Source organism: Photinus pyralis, unplaced genomic scaffold (assembly GCF_008802855.1).
Source record: "Photinus pyralis isolate 1611_PpyrPB1 unplaced genomic scaffold, Ppyr1.3 Ppyr1.4_LG3b, whole genome shotgun sequence".
Classification (NCBI taxonomy): Eukaryota; Metazoa; Arthropoda; class Insecta; order Coleoptera; family Lampyridae; genus Photinus; species Photinus pyralis.
This window is the reverse complement of record NW_022170510.1, coordinates 14,504,769-14,520,984: the sequence shown is the minus strand read 5'-3', so window position 1 is coordinate 14,520,984 and position 16,216 is coordinate 14,504,769. Positions and strand designations below refer to the sequence as shown.

The 16,216-nt window shown below is 34.6% G+C and overlaps 1 protein-coding gene across 4 annotated transcripts in view; it reads right to left on the bottom strand.

Annotated features, from left to right (window-relative positions):
- Positions 1-16,216, bottom strand: part of LOC116166683 (pyrokinin-1 receptor-like) — a 141,450-nt gene that overhangs the window by 27,927 nt on the left and 97,307 nt on the right. The gene's annotated exons all lie outside the window — the stretch shown is intronic.

The following is a 16,216-nucleotide window of genomic DNA, read 5'->3' as shown; positions in this document are numbered from 1 at the left end:
CATTTTCACAAAGCTGAAACTTTGTCAAATGTTGAAGGTGTCATACTGAGTGTAGTAAGCGTTGTCACTTGTCTGCCAGTCCGGTGTTGGTGCGTTTAGCGTGCGTGTCGATTCAAAGATGCAATAAAGAAGAGTACATTCACACGATAGATACAAGGCTGCAATTTTGCATATTAATTATTTATTGTATAAACACACAAAAAATAATTGTCTGCCAATCCGGAGATGAGGATTATGTCCTGGCAGACAACGTTGAAGAGCGGAACTATTTGGCGAGGGAGTTGAATGTACCTACGGTTTTTTGCCTATATTTCGAAAATGGGAAGTCGTAAGCAAAAGTTTTTTTTTATCAAAATGGAAAGCTCATAACATTTTCCACAACTTTGTTTCTATATATTTGTTTCAAAAATCTCATCGTTTTCCAGCTACGGATGAACAGTTTTCAAAAAACTCACGTTATCGGCCGAACTTTTCATCTACCTTTCCTCAGCACTTTTAACGTAAAAGTGGATGGTTGTAGTGAATGAAATTTCCTTCAAGAATCACTGACATGTGTGGTGTTTATGCTTCGACAATTCGGTTTGACTTTACAGCTCTTGTAGTTTCTTTGTAACTTGATGAAATATTTCAAGAAACACGTTTTTCCGCGCGCTCAAAATTGTATGGTTTTTTTCAATTTTACAAGTTTGGTACCACCAGAAAAAGTTGAATTTTTCACTGATAGAACTCGTTGAGCATATAAACATCTGATTCCGTGATTGTACTTTTAGATCGCTCATTATTTCAGAGCCGATTTTACTGGGCTATTAGTGCAGAAATGTTATTAAGAGGCAGAGCAAAGCGATGCAAGCGTTATAGGGGGAGTCGATGGTGTCCGTCTGTCCGTGAACACGATAATTACTGTCAAACGCTTGGATCGATTTGGTTCAAACTTTGCGGAGTAGACTTACATGCCACATGTAACAAGTCTATTGAAAATGGGTCATATCCAATGACCCCGTAGGGTCACGCCTCTCGGTCTCTGACAAACGCTTGAACCTATTCGGTTCAAACTTTTCAGTTAACATACAGGGTGATTCCTATAGTACCTGCCACCGTTTGGGAGCGTGTAGGTGGTGCGTAGGGGAGTATTTTGATATAGGACACTTGGGGTCGGAAATCTAAAATAAGGGTGCCAGAGCCAAATTTACCTTCTGGAATTTCGCGCCTGTAGGTAGGCAACCCAACCGGCCGGCGGTGCACACGGAGCGATCTCAGGCGGCGATGTGTGGCTGACACTTGATCAGAATTTTGTTTAAACCCACGAAATCCCGTCTGCAACGACGCGTATCAAGTGAATAAACACTATGGCAATAGTATAATAATAGTTGGCTAGATGTAGGAAGTGCATTGAGAACAACGGTGGCCACGTTGAACACTTGTAAACGTTATTGCTTTTGACTGTCGTTTTCCCTCCTTCCCTCCCATGTCGCTTCCTCGCGCTAACTCGCTCTGCATCGCTCCGCGCGAAACGTCGGTCGGTTGGGTTGCCTACATACAGGCGTGAAATTCCAGAAGATAAATTTGGTTCTGGCGCCCTTATTTTAGATTTCCGACCCCAAGTGTCCTATATCAAAATACTCCCCTAGGCACCCCCTATACGCTCCCAAACGGTGGCAGGTACTATAGGAATCACCCTGTATATACCACATGTAACAAGCCAATTGAAAATGGATCAAATCCAATGACTCCGTGGGGTCACACCAAGGTGCTCTGCCGCTTTTTGAAACGCTCTTTATGGGTTTATTGATAATAAAATGTAATTCAACACTTCCCGCACTGATTACAAAAACATAAAATACTAACTATTCTAATTATTACAGCCCAAAAACTGCCCAAACCTCCAAAAAGGGTTTCTCTTATAACTCTTGGTACAAAGAACATTATATGAATGTGCGGTTTGTTGTGTTTGTTTTACAAGCTATGCTAATCTAGTGGGACAGAATCAACCCCTTAAGGTGTATTGTAAAAATGTTGTATGTGTGAAGATCTCGAGGATCGTTCGGTATTGAGTTGTATCGGATTTTTATTCAATGGTATTATTTAAGATGATGATTAGGTTAAATGGGCAAGGTTTTACAATTTAGTGTGCTATTTGAAAAGATGCCGTTTAAAAATTTAACGCTATATTATTATCAAAGCTTTTAACCGTCATAAGTAATTGCTTTACCATTCAAATGACTTAAATAGTGTTCCATTCGAATGTATAAAATCCATTTTATCCTAAAATCTGAAAATAATATAAAAATAAGTGATTATACGTTTGTGTATTAAATAAAAAAGGGGAATAATAACTTCAAACCTTAAAAGTTGATTTTTTCAAATGAATCCTGTTTTATTTTTTTGCACTTTCAAATGTCAAAGAAAAATTCTACATCGAATAATTATGACATTCCCTATATCTAGCTGTTACGCTTTCCGTTTTATTTCAGATTTTATAATATTATGACCGTTAAACATAATTTTCTTTTTGAAATTGAAGTCAACGGAGTCATAGGTACAGGGCCCTAAAGGAAATCAAACGACAAAAATTTTGGAAAAGTCTTGAATCACTTGAAAACCTTTGATGCTGGGTATAGGGAAATGTGGTACTATCCAACGACGTAGATTTTCATTGTAGACTTGGAAAATGCAATAAAATACAGGGTGTTCTATTTAAAATAAACAATTTGCTATTCACATCCGGAAAAACCGGAAGTGCGACGATCATGATAATATTTTCCTTCGATGTATCATGAAAAACCATGTTGGTGTGCAAATTTCCAGATTTAAATTGTAGTGTTTTATTACATAATACAGGAATAGGAACTATTTTTATTTTGAAACATGAACAGAATGAATCAATTATTAATTATTAAATTTTATCACCTAGACAACAACTTATATTGTTTTCCTAGGATGTACCGATTGGCGTTAATGGTCGCCACAAAATTACTAATTGAACTCGAAATATTTTTAGGTAACGGTTTCCTAAATGTACGTATATCAATTTGACTTGTGACTATTATGAATTGCACTAGTGTAAATGAGATTCTTATTTGTCTATCCCAAATTTAAAGAGACAAATCAAAATCTCGTTTACTATATGCCCTGCAAATACGAGAAGTTGGATCAACCAGTCACAAACCACTTAGTAGTGTAGTTTTAACTATATTAGAGAGATTGAGCATGATAACGAAAAACGTAGAAGGCACAGGTAATAATGTGATATAACGTCATACGCTATTTATTTTGTGTATGAAGTAAAGCCCTTTTGTCACAGTTAAACGTTTTAGTAGACTGCAGAGGCTGTGTGCACTTTAAACCTATTTATTTAAAAAAAAAGACACGTGCAAAGGATCTTCCTTTGATATTTACATGGAAACGTAACATATCAATCAATTAGGATGCGTAAGTAGATAAATCACAGATAATGTTGAATATTAGAATAGTACCTTATACCTTCATATTCAAATTATAGACGAGAACTATTTTCGTTAACTAATTATGCTCCATAATATAAAATATATATGTTTGCATACATTAAATTCCACCAACAAAGCGGCTACTGTAAACATTCTGTCAAACGCATATTTTACCTCGACACGCCTTTGGCATTCGCTTTTTATTAAAAAGTTACACGCTTTGCAAATTGTGTCTCGCCGCCCATGAGTGCCATGACGTGTGAAAAAATTTCAAGTCAATCTAAAGCGCGAAAGTGACGTGTAATGCAGTTGTCATGTAACTTTCTTAGTTCAACCTTTGAATATAAAATATGTTTTATATTCAAAGGTTCAACGGAAGATCTTTTGTTTACCTTTTGAGTGTCAAAAATAGCTTCTAAATGGGAAAATACTATTAACGAAATATCGAAGGATTACTCTAACTTTTATTCTGTAAAATAGCCCTTATAAAAGAAAAAATTAAATAAATATAGCAAACGAGCTCCTGGGTATGGCTATAGCATGTGCAAAACCAAATTTTAAACCTGATGTTAGTTTTGCTTTTATTTAAAGTGTATATGTATGAAATTTCATTTAATTGCTTCCATAAACACCCCCACTTAACTAGACATGTATTCGAGTATAACGTCAATATGATTTCATTGTATTTCCTATTTTTAAATTATATTGCAGGTATAATAAAAAATGGCGAAAAAGCTTGAAGAAGCTGTGGATACGCAAGCCGTAAAGCATGAGACTAAATAAAATAAGAAGAAACAGTTTTAGGTTACATTAAATTAAGTTCGACAACCAATATGATCGATAAAGTGTCCACGGTAGAGATTGAGGGAGAAATTGAAATTGGATAAAAAAAAAAATAAGTTGTAAATCAGCATAATGCATGATTAAAGCGCATTTTTGGTAATGCAGGTCAGTATTTTATTAGCGAAGTTTAAAATTATCGATCTCACGAGTAATTTTGGCTGCGTTAAATAATGAATTTTTTATTATACCTGAATCACAATCTCCGTTTTAAACACTCAAATGCGTGCGAAAAAGGGCCTTTAAAACACACGTGCTTTAAAGTTGCTAAGTAACGATACTTTAAGTATGACTTTTGAAACTGTCATCTGGATGAAATAAAAAATCCTCTTAGGTCGCTTTCTGTAAATGCAGAACATTTCTTTGGCTTTTGTACCTATCCTTTCGTTGAAGCTTTCACAAACGCACGTAATTTAAGGTATGCTTCCAAATCTGTTCCACTTTTTAATCGCAGCATTGCTTTAAAGTTTTGAATGAATGCACCAAAAGATAGAAGATTTAAATACCTTTGACATTTCCTTCATATATGCCAGCATTATGGATGCATTTAAGACTGTATTCGTAAGTTACTTCCTATTCATCCATGGAAACAACTTTTCATATTCTTTATAATAGGCTTTACTGGAGTTGGATTTTACACCTACCAACGTTTGTTTAGATTTTACAACAATCGATTTAATGGGCGGTGTATTATCTTTTTCAACGGAAATCGTTTATTCACAAAGACGATGATTTTTATAAGCAAACGTCAAGTGACATTTCCATGGCAATCGTGAAATTACGAACACCCAGCCCACTTAATTAGACATGTATTCGAGTATAACGTCAATATGATTTCATTGTATTTCCTATTTTTAAATTATACTGCAGGTATAATAAAAAATACTATAAGATACACGTGTATAATTTGTCTTTAAAGCACTTGCAACGTTAAAGGCACTCCGCTTTGCGTCGTGCCCTTAAACTCGTTGCGCGTGCTTTAAAGACTTGATTATACACTTGTATCTTAATATACTATTATTTAATTTCAATTGACGGTACGTCTTCATTTTGTAAAACAAATCACAAAGTAAATAATAAGTTTTTATACTGGTAGCGCTATCTAACGGTAAAATTATAGCACCTCCGAAACCCATATCGAAATTATTTTCTTCAATTCTGGATCTCACAAGTAATCTAACTCAAAATAGACTAGTGCCTGCACATCTACACTATAGCAGAAAGCTTTTAGTGAAAATTTGAAGTCTCTAGCTATTGTAGTTGTGGAGATCTAATGCGGACAGCCGGCCTGCCAGCAATAACGAATATAATAGCGTATTTTTTTCAAAAATGCGCTAAAAATACTATAAGATACACGTGTATAATTGGTCTTTAAAGCACTTGCAACGTTAAAGGCACTCTGCTTTGCGTCGTGCCCTTAAACTCGTTGCGCGTGCTTTAAAGACTTGATTATACACTTGTATCTTAATATACTATTATAGTAGAAGCCATATAAATCATTTTAAAGCTTTTGATAATTCTGAATTTAATTTAGAGACTTCAAAAATAGCAAGCTTAAGTTCTGCCGTCGCGATCGTTGCTGTAGAAACAGAATTGCCATATGTTCTGGACGTCATTTTATATCGTGCGCTTGAAATAAGAATGACAGATGTCATTAGAATGCACACTCATCTGTTTCACTTTATCTAGGGTTAAAGTGATCACTTTATCTATCCTTAGGGTTAAAGAACGTCGATTATTTTTTTTTAAATACAAATTCAAACAACAATTCTAAATAAAGCTAAACAAAATGTGACACCAAGCAGCTTTGCACATTACGGTATTTCAAAGTCTCTTTCGAAGTCTCTAGCTATTGTAGTTGTGGAGATCTAACGCGGACAGCCGGCCTGCCAGCAATAACGAATATAATAGCGTATTTTTTTCAAAAATGCGCTAAAAATACTATAAGATACACGTGTATAATTGGCTCGTGACGTGCCATTAAACTCGTTGCGCGTGCTTTAAAGATTTGGTTATACCCTTGTATCTTAATATACTATTATGAGTGGCATCCGTCATCATAAATAACGTAAGTACTGTTGTCTGTTGTTTTGTTATTGAATATTCGTAGGGGTTGGGTAACATTCACAAATGATTGGGTAAAATCTACGAAACGGAGCACCGTGCGCCGTTTTTAATTTTTTGGTCCCTTTTGCCATTTCTATTGCAGAGATCATTTTTGAAAATTCCTTTTTTTCGATACCTTCATGTTCATTATAATTACAATAAGAAATCGGGAAATTTTGATGGTAGGTCCATCTAATAACAGTAAATAAAATAGATGCGCAAAAAAACGTGTTGCAAAACTCAACTTTCTTATTTATGAAATGAAGCAATTTAAACGAAATTTTAATGGTAGGTCCCTCTAACAATACTAAATAAAATGTATGCGGAAAAAGTCGGGTTGCGCATGTGCAAAACTCAACATTCTTATTTATAGAGCAATTTGAACGAAATTTTGATGGTAGGTCCCTTAAAGCAAATAAAATGCATGAGTAAAAAATCGCGCTCCGCATGTGCAAAACTCAACTTTCTTATTTATGAAGCAATTTGAACAAAATTCACGCTTTCCTTTTAGACGATCCAAGATTCGCGTACTCGAATTCTATGTGGAATTGAGGTGCTTATGTCCAATCGAGCTAGTGAGTCTTTATTTGCATGGATTTTATCTATTTCAGTGGCCTCGTTCCTATTTATTAACATGTATTTTCTTCCAATGGACTATTTAAGAAAATGAGAACGCTTTCCTTAATAAATGAATAAATAATGTTGTTTCATATCAACTCTACAGGGTCATTCTTGACAAGCGTCAGTTAGAAAGATATGGAAAACTTTTGAAAATGAAGATAAACTGATAAGTTCTTTAAGGGTTATGGCGCATGATGAATTGAACTAAAATATTTTCAGCACTTCCGGAAATACCGGAAGTAGCCATCAACTTTGTTATTTTAAATAGGGACCCCCTATTTTTTCTACATTTTCGGATTCTACGTCGAATTTGGAGTATAACGATACCTGTTGTAGACATTTATGCTTTTTGAGAATTCTTTGTGCAATCGTGTCTGATATGTCAATTTCTCTTTGGATATCATTAAGCGATGCAGTTGGATTTGCAGCAAAATACGCCAGTACAGTTATTTCTTGTTCTTCAGAGTCTACCACAGGCTCAGACTCAAACGAGCCATTATTGAGGAGAAGTATAAGTCCAAGCAGCGAAAATTTGACGTTTAAACATTATCATAATAAAAACAAGAGAATAACATCAAGCGACTTAATTTTTTTATCAATTTGCCACAACAAGTAACTAAAACATGGAATATCTCGGAAACCGTTTGGAGCAGCTTTTGACATTTTATATCAAATTAAAGGTCTGGGAAAAAGGAAAACAAGGGCGAAGAAAAAAATGGGGGGTGCCATTTGAAAAAATGGAGTTACGGATATTTAAAAGTTGAAAAGTTGAGAGCTTTGAAAAAGTGACGTAGTCTCACTTTTTTAGACTGTTAGGCATACCATAAGAAAATTCGATCTTTCTTTAATAAATCACTGAAAACTGTGTTGCAATATCTCTCACCGTTTTCGAATAATAAATTTTTAAAATGACCCCTGCAAATTCAATTTTTGACATAAAAACTTGAATATCCGCGAAGCCCTTGGAGCAAAGGGTCAACTATGTATCGTTGTACTCCAAATTCGACGTAGAATCCGAAAATGTATAAAAAATAGGGGGTCCCTATTTAAAATAACAAAGTTGAAGGCTACTTCCGGCATTTCCGGAAGTGGCGCCATCTTGAAAATATTTTAGTTCAATTCATCATGTGCCAAAACCCTTAAAGGACTTATCAGTTTAGTTTCATTTTCAAAGGTTTTCCATATCTGACGCTCGTAAGAATGACCCTGTATACAAGAAAGAAAAGAATCCCGATTCCCGGTCAAATTATCATTGCAACTACAGTTGCATTTTGACACCTATCAGCGGCTCCAATTAGCAAGGCAACATCGTTGAATATCAACGTGTTCAAGCATGTTTCTAAAGTATTGTTGTCAACGAAAAAGCAACAATTTTTTCCACCTAACATAGAACTTTTTATTTTCCTTTCTGGTAAATCACATTATGTGAAACACGTGGATACGAGTAATTTGACAGACAAGCGTCCAGTGGTTCTTCTCATTGAAATAAAAGACTGTTCTTGTTAGCAACCCTTGACAAAAGTGACATGAGCATGCTAGATGTAAGAGAAACTGTTCATAACATCAAAGACGTACTAAAGTGACTTCTCGTTCCAAAGCGAAAACGTACAGAATAAAAGCACGACGATAATTCAGACAAACCTAAGTGCACCTTTAACGAATGTGAGTAGTTAATTGAGATTGGGATGAGAGGTTGTTTATATTCAAAGTCGTGCTCCACAACGAAGACTGATTGAATAGTACTTACCATCTTTGAAGCGAAAGTGATGACATAATTATACTCGAATTCAGAGACTATTTTGGTAACCATGTCATATCTTTTAATTTGTTGTGGATATTATTTAAATAATTAAGACAGCGAGAGGTATCAAACGTAGTTTATTAACCATCAGTTTGGATGTTACGACTAATGAAAATGCGGTATTCAAGAGCTAAATTGAATTTATCGGATAATGAAAATCAAAATAATTTATAGTGCAATTTACCAATGCCTATAATCTTTAGTGTTTGCAAGATGAAAATGAAAAGGTTTTATGGTGAATCGCGTAATGGGATGTTTTTTATGATTTCATAAAAACCCTTTATTTGATATTGACTAAAATGTTATTTATAATGTATTGAACGGCGCCTGAGAATAGGAGGATAGCTGTAATAAAATTTAGACAAAACTGCCCTTGTGTAAGTATTTTTTGTTTTTTACCTTCATATCCAGCTACACTCCTAAACACATCTGAGATTCCGTAGTTCTAGTGGAAATGTTCCGATCCAGCACTTACACAACCTGTTGTTTCAAATAAGGTTTATATCTTCGGTGGCATTGTAATAGTTTTGATAATTGTGATGTATTTTCGTTTAGCACGTTGTACAAAATTAAAAAAATTATTTATTTATAGTACAAGATCCCACATCTTAATATGTAAACAAACACATTGCAAATGGGTTGTCTAAAGAAATGAAGTCAAGACTACCTTTAATTAAAATTAATGTAAGTAATGTTTTTGTCTGCTTCTGTCACATGGAGAGAGCACATGCGCACTCCCTCAACTTCGATGCCTACACCACGAGCAGCTGTTACGTTGCGTCCTTCTCTTTTATTTTTTATACGTAGTGGCAAAGTGGACATGTTCGTTTCCTACTCTGCAGGTTTGTCTATTCAGAGGAGCAAATTTGTTGTATTCGATCCGCGATGGCGTAATCCTTACCCGTACGATATAAGCAAAGAAGGTTGGGGTGTGTTCTGCACGGAAAAATCAATATTCGCAAATCGTTGAATCAAAAGCAAGATTTTTGAAAGACTGCGATCGGCGCATTTTCCATTTTATCACTACGATAATTACACGGTAGGTACGTTCAAATAGTTCCATTGGATTGCGCTAGTTGCAACCCATATTTGGATCATTTTTAAATACTTTAGAGGACCAAGCAGGGTTTACAGCAGGAAGGTCAACCATTGACCCACATGGCATTCATCGATTTACCAAAATCATGTAATACGGTACCAAGAAAACTGAAAAGAACTATGGAAAGCAATGTCGAAAATCGGATTACCCCAAACACTGACCAACGCAGAAAAAAACGAAAAGGTTCGAGACAACCAAGGGACTGCTACAGGGATGTTTCACGTACCCCACATTATTTAAAATATTTATAGAACACGCGCTATGCGACTGGAAAAAGAAATGTAAAGCGATGAAAGCAGACTGGCACTAACTACAACATATATAAGGCAGCTTAACTAAATCTCATGGGACCAGGATATAACTAAAAACACACAAAGTCGGATATTCGGTATAAAGGTACAGAGCATAATGACATACGGGGCAAAAGTATGTCAACAATCAGAAAAACAAGGGAAAGATAGCAGCAACGGAAAGGGAATTTTGGAGGAGATCCTGCACGCTAACTAGACTGGATATAGTACAGAACAAAGAGATACATGAGGAGAGAAAAAGATATCAATACATACGTCTGTTGTGGCACGGACACGTTAGAAGGGCGGAAGAACATAGATGGATAAGAAAGATGACGGAATGAAATTAAGTGAGTCGCAAAAAGTAAATAGAATCTAGTTGCCTTAATAATTCGATTTTACTGTATCTATGAAAAACAAAAGAGTTGTTGTGTCAACTACTTATATAATAGTCATCAGACGTAATCATCGCAACTTTATAGAAATATTATGCTAAATAAATTAAACAAATATAGCAAACGAGCTCCTGGGTATGGCTATAGCATGTGCAAAACCAAATTTTAAACCTGTTGTTAGTTTTGCTTTTATTTAAAGTTTCATTTGAATGCCTCCATAAATAAGCTGCGCATGCGCAAAACCAGATTTTGAAACTGATGTTTTATTCCAAGTGGTTATGTACCAAATTTCATTTAAATCCCCCTACAAATCAGAAAGTTGTCACTGCGCATGCGCAAAACCAAATTTTTAAACGCGCTAAATTTACTTTTATTCCAAGTGGCTATGTATCAAATTTTATTTAAATCCCTCCATAAATAAGAAAGTTGGCACTGCGCATGCACAAAACCAAATTTTGAAACTGGCGTTAAATTTGCTTTTATTCCAAGTGGCTATGTATCAAATTTCATTTAAATACCTTCATAAATAAGAAAGTTTGCAATTCGGTCTGTAAATGGTCGAGGTCGAGGGCACTGTGAATGCTGATCGATTAGGTTCAACTTTTGGAATTGAGTTTTATATGGTCAAAGCTATGCGCATATTGAATTTCATGCAATTCGGTTCATAACTAACGGAGATGTCAAAAGGGCCTACTTTATTTTTTGGGCTACATTGCCAATTCACGAACTCCGATCTATAAAGTTGATAAAGAATCCACCTGCAAAATTTCATCGTAATCGGTCCATTCGTTTATGAGTTATCGTGCTAACGGACGGACGGACGGACAGACACAACAAAATTATAAACTCGCTAGGAGCTCGTTAATAATGCTGTGTATAATTTGGAGTAACGGTTGATAATCGACATATCGAACATTTACGTTAACGACTGATGGACATAAGAATTCCCATTATTTAAGAAATCGATTTCATTTCACATTCTGTTGTTAGTTTGTTAAAAATACATAATAATCTGAAATATATGCCTTGCTTTATGATGTCCTTGTATCTTAAATTCTTGAGCAATAGCGCAAAATAACCGCAAAATTGTGGTATCAGCATGCCTAAACACATTGGTTGGTATTTCAGTGTAAAGTGCATCTTCTTTCTGGAATTATCCGTTTTGTATATGAAAGAAAAAAACCCTTTCCAACCGTACAATCAAAGAAAACAAAAGAACTCCACAAATTTTTAGCGCATTTTTGAAAAAAAATACGCTATTATATTCGTTATTGCTGGCAGGCCGGCTGTCCGCGTTAGATCTCCACAACTACAATAGCTAGATACTTCAAATTTTCACTAAAAGCTTCCTGCTATAGTGTAGATGTGCAGCCACTAGTCTATTTTGAGTTAGATTACTTGTGAGATCGATAATTGAAGAAAATAATTTCGATATGGGTTTCGGAGGTGCTATAATTTTACCGTTAGATAGCGCTACCAGTATAAAAACTTATTATTTACTTTGTGATTCGTTTTACAAAATGAAGACGTACCGTCAATTGAAATTAAATAATAGTATATTGAAAGACAAGTGATACAATGCGACATTGTAACACGCGTTTTTCATACTATTTTTTCTATTTCGGTGCTTTAATTTAATTAAAAAAATCATTATCAGAAACTATAGGGAACATTAGAACTAATATGTTTTATGTTGGGAACACTTTTATGCCGTTAAGTTTTAGGTTGGCAGCGTAGTAAGACTGACATTTTGAAGTTCAAACATGGAAGTACCCAACGAAGTACCTACTTGTACTAACTAGTAACTGCCAACTTAAGAGATGAGTTACCAAAAAAAACGACTATAATCACTGTCTTTGTACAACTGTTTTCGGCCGAAAACAGTTTTACAAAATCATCATTGTGACACCGAAATAGAAAAAATTAATTATTTAACGCAGCCAAAATTACTCGTGAGATCGATAATTTTAAACTTCGCTAATAAAATACTGACCTGCATTACCAAAAATGCGCTTTAATCATGCATATGCTGATTTACAACTTGTTTCAGGTTATCTGCTACGAAGAATTAAAATGAGTCAAGTTTGAGTAAGCCTTTGTGCTACAAACGTTTAGTCCAGTCAAATAAGAAAAAATAAAAACATTAATCGGTAAAGATCTGAATTTTGGTACACATGTTCATTAGTGTTCCCCATTGGACATACTAAAAGTCCCCGTCAAAATCTGTTGCGCTCGAGGCGCCATCCTGGAAAAAAGGAGCACTTTTTCAGTTTCTTGCCTATATATCGGCAACAATTATTGATACGGAAAAATAGTTCAGATAAAAAATATAGTTTATTAAATTGCCCATAAAAAAGCATATTAACATTTTTTTGTATGTCCAATACTTTAGCTATAATCCGATATCGAATAGGGAATCAAGTAGCCTGAGCTCTCGAAACAGTCGCGCAGATATTTTTTTACAACTTTTTACAAATCATTAAATTCATTGAAAATTCTACCAGTATTTCTTATATATGCGAAGTCGTCGCACCCAAGCTTGGTATGAGACACGTTTAATAAGGTTTCTCATAAAACTCTCTCTCAATAGAACTTCATCTTCAATGTGAGCACTGAGTGTGGACTGGGAGCCTTCAGTGTCTGAACAGAGTTAAGGTAATTCTGAAGGTCTGATAACGATGTCGGTTTTAATATCTCTTACTAGCAGGCACGTTATACTTATGCAGATAAGGGCGTTCTTCAGCTTCAGAAATCATTTCGTTGCTTCAACACTTTTACACATTTTCGCTTATCTTTTTGAAAAAAAATGTTATGTCATTGCTAGAATGCTGTATCGCACGACGATTCTGTTCATTATTTGGCTCTGTTACAGCTATCGGTGTAGTCATAAAAAAGACGGCCTCCTTCTATAACTACGATACGGGGCCTAAACGCGTTGTGACATATTCAACGTGAGATTACAGCTAATCTACTGGAGATACAAAAAAATGTAAATACTCTTTTTTATAGGGAATTTAGTAAACTATATTTTTCATGTAAACTATTTCTTCGTATCAGTAATAATTGCCGAGACATGGGCAAAAAACTGGAAAAGTGTACTGATTTTCCAAGATGGCGTCTCGAGCGCAACAGATTTTGACAGGGACTTTTAGTATGTTCAATAGAAAGTCCCAATAAATGTGTATACCAAAATTCAGATCTTTACCAATTAATGTTTTTATTTGTCCAAAATTGCACTAATTTTACTGGACTAGTTGAAATGTGGACCATTAACGATCATTTATTAACATGTGCTAAATTTATACTAAATGGAGTTTGGGATAAAGTGGTCTTTATGTCGAATCTAAAAGCGTTCCTAGATTTACCCACGTTTGTCGTACAAGAACGTAAGCGTTACAACGTAATGAAGTTAAACTTTTCACAAAACTTCTAATGTTCTCTTGACCTTTTTCAATAAACATCGTAAAATGGTAGTGTGAGACCAGAATTTAATTCAAAAGCTATTATGGTTGGAGTTTTATCATTTTATATAATCTAACTTTGTGAGCGAGGAAATTTACGTAAATTGCACATTATTGTAATTTTCTAATAAAATACCTACTATTTTCGAACTAATGTCTGCAGACGGAGACGTATTAGACGAATATTAAACCCTACGGTATAATAATTTGGCGCACATTTGGTACATTTGTTTAATAATTAATAATAACAAATGTTATCCTACAACAACAAAAAATAATCAAAAATGTCACAACAATGTGCTTTTAGTAGTCGAGTAGTCTTATAATTATCTCTTTGACACACTAACAATTGTTTATAATATGACACGCTTTTCATTACAGCACGATTTATCGTGCCATCAAGGCGACGTGACAACAGCCTAGAGATAAGAAAGTGTCCCCCCGCCTACAAGTGAGTCATCTAATTTAGCATCTATCTATTTATCAAACAGCATACAATACCTTGTTTTATGAAAAAAGGGAAGGAAAACCAATAACGCGTCGATTTTACGTCACCAATCCTCTATATGAATAAATACAGTAGATTCCCTATAGGTAATCCCATCTAGCATATTGGCATTAAGTGTGATATACATCAAAGAAACGGTAGATTAATGATATATGAGGCGTGCTTTAATGGTTGAAAAAATATGACTACCGTTCTAGAAATACTGTTTTTAAAGGTACATATTCATAAAAGAGAGGGTTGATTATAGTGATTTCAGATATACAGAAATGTTCGAATGATCTGTGAGCGATATGTTGTTAAAAAAGGTTTGCAACGGTTGCAACTATGTATACACAAATATTTCGATATTTCAGAACATTCTACAACTATTTTGATTTCTATCCAGTTAAAGTTACCTTTATTACCCTATTTTTTATTAAAGTCATTTTTTTATATCGGAAACTACCTCAAGTTTATAATGGTTACCGAATATACTTACAAAGAAATGTTATTCGTCTCATCTCTAGTTTTACACGCTTATTTCAATTCAATGAAAATAGTCCAGTCAAATTACGGTTTGGGCTGGATGTTGTCACTTCACTCAACGACACCAAGCGCATCCTATGTAAAAAAATTCGCTGAATCCGAAAATCCTAGTCCCCCTGGCCGGAAACGCCCGGAACATATTGTTATAACCAAAAAACGAAGAAAAAATGGGAAAATGTCGTGTTTTTTTCACATTTGACTTCGAATATCTCGTTAACTATTTCTCCGAGGGAAAAAATGAATAGAAATGAACTTGTTTAGAATAAAATTTTGTATAAGATACGGTTGGTCCGGAACGCTCATGAAAAAAAAATCTAAAAAAGTAATCTCGAAAATTAACACTTTGTTATTACTAAGAAAAATTCATCCTATCTTTTTGAAAATCCATATTTAGTATCTTCTTTTGATAACACAACAATATGACCAACCAGATCACCGTAGGTTTCATACTCATTGATTAATTAAATAAACAAGTAGAAAAAGGGATGCTTTGTCTTTCAAATTGGGGGAGTACAAGAGTGTTCTCAATTTTTTTATACATAGTGAAACCGACAATCTTTTCCAATAATTGTCCCGATGATTTTTGCAAATCAATGGACAGTGGAATTTTTTTAGTACTCTATAATCGGCCCTTGGCACTCGGATTAATAAAAAACATTCATTTTCGTGAAATAGAAGCATGAAAAAGTTCACGCTGTAAAGAATCGATCGGTGCGACCCGATTTGCAAAATCATTGTTGGTTGTTTCGAAAACTGGCTTCAAAGTCAAAAGTTGATTTCTCGTGTACTATTAATCGGATGGACGTACGGTGATCTGGTTTGTCATATTGTTTTGTTATCAAAAGAAGTTACTAAATACCTACGGATTTTCAAAAAGATCGGATGAATTTTACTTAGTAATAACAAAGTGTTAATTTTCGAGATTACTTTTTTACATTTTTCCATAAATAACAATAACACTTGCAAATGAGCGTTCCGGAGCAACTGTATCTTATAGAAAATTTTATTCTAAACAAGTTCATTTCTATTCATTTTTTCCCTCAGAGTAATAGTTACCTACCGAGATATTGGCAGTCAAATGTGAAAAAACACGACCTTTTCCCATTTCTTCTTCGTTTTTTGTTTAT